The 1,684-nt window shown below is 43.2% G+C and overlaps 1 non-coding gene across 1 annotated transcript; it reads right to left on the bottom strand.

Moving 5' to 3' along the window:
* Positions 1-294: 294 nt before the first annotated feature.
* LOC138362199 (5S ribosomal RNA) lies at positions 295-413 on the bottom strand. Its single transcript, XR_011227483.1, has one exon. It is a non-coding gene; the product is annotated as a 5S ribosomal RNA (ribosomal RNA).
* Positions 414-1,684: the final 1,271 nt, after the last annotated feature.

Raw genomic sequence — 1,684 nt, 5'->3', positions numbered from 1 at the left:
AGCAGTGGTCCAGTGGTAAAGTGTATATAAGTGATGCGTATTAGTTCGTTTCTTGGAGTTGCGAGTTCAAACCCGGATTAAGCTATATATATATACAACATGTTTTGTTTTGGTTGTTTGTTTTTGTATAAAGCCTCACACAATATCTATATTAAGCGAGTTTGTTTTAAACATGACATACATATTAATTCATTTTACCAGGCCTTATTCCACACAACTCCGTGAATTTCCCGTGGAGCCAGCCATTCAAACAAAAACAAACGAAACAAAACAAAACAAAACAAAAAACATTATTGCCAACAGCATTTGGTGTTCCCAGGCGGTCACCCATCCAAGTACTAACCAAACCCAACGTTGCTTAACTTCGCTGATCGGACGAGAAGCGGTGTTCTCAACGTGGTATGGCCGTTGGCATGAGACTGCCTACACATTGTGGCTAATAACCAACTCTTTTAAGTCATCGCGGCAGGATACGGACCTGCTTGTGGTGTCTTAATGGTAATTGTATCCTAACATATTTTTGTCTCCTTGGCATGGATATTTAACATCGTTTATTCAGTCTTGGGTTTATGTTCTTTCGCCATTTACAGACATTTTACATCTACCTACTTCCTCAGCCTGCCCTGCCAATTTCTAATGAATTTGTGGATTTTCTTTTGTAATACAAACATGTGTGTGCTCATCTGCTCTTCAGTTTTTATGATATTTGTCTCATCTGTCCTGCTTTATGATACTTTTACAAAGAACATGAACAAATGCTTCTATTTTAGAGAAGATATGGGATCCAGGTTTCGGAGCCGTAAAACCAACCGTCGTGATTGGTGGACGAGTTGCCAGGTTGCAGCTTCTGTACCGTGCCGGCACATAAATAGGTTCGGCTCAAGCGGCGGCAGCATCATTCCCCCGTGACTGTCTGAGCGTCTCTCATCACCTTGGTTATCTCATCATCATCATGGTAGAAGCAAAGCCTACCAAGAAGGCTGCGGCTGCTGCTGCTGTGGTGGCCACCACCAGGAAACCTCGCGTCCAGGTTGCTCACCCGAAAACTAGTCAAATGGTTCTAGCCGCGGTCGCAGCACTCAAAGACCGTAAGGGCTCGTCTCTACAAGCAATCAAGAAGTACGTTGTTGCCAACAACAAAGTCGAGGCTGCCAAGATCGCCATTTACATCCGAAGATTTCTCAAGAAAGCAGTGGCTGACGGCATTCTTGTTCAGACCAAGGGAAGTGGAGCTAGTGGATCATTCAAGCTGGCCGTAGCAGAGAAGAGGGCCGTTCTAACTCCCAAGAAAGCCACCACAACCAAGAAACCATCTACAGCAGCAAAGAAGGCCGTGGTAACTCCCAAGAAAGCCGCCACAAGCAACAAACCACCTACAGCCTTGAAAAAGAAGCAGCAGCAGCAGCAGCTTGTTGTTGGGAACAAAAAGCCCAAAATAAAGAGAGCTTCAAAATCTCCCAAACCACCCAAGGCAAAGAAAGCTGTCAAGAAAACAACAAAGGCAAAATAAACGACGACATGCAAGCAGCATGAATACACATGACAATAAACATCCAGGCCTCCCCCCTCAGTGGAGGGGCCTCATATGATTCCAAAAAGAGTTTAGTTTTGTAGACAAATAAATCATTACTTTTGGGGTAGATTTACTCTGTATATTATATATATATATATATATATATATATA

The sequence above is a fragment of the Procambarus clarkii genome, unplaced genomic scaffold, assembly GCF_040958095.1.
Source record: "Procambarus clarkii isolate CNS0578487 unplaced genomic scaffold, FALCON_Pclarkii_2.0 HiC_scaffold_1421, whole genome shotgun sequence".
Lineage (NCBI taxonomy): Eukaryota > Metazoa > Arthropoda > Malacostraca > Decapoda > Cambaridae > Procambarus > Procambarus clarkii.
Note: the sequence above shows the minus strand (reverse complement) of the source record. Positions and strands in the feature narration are given on the sequence as shown.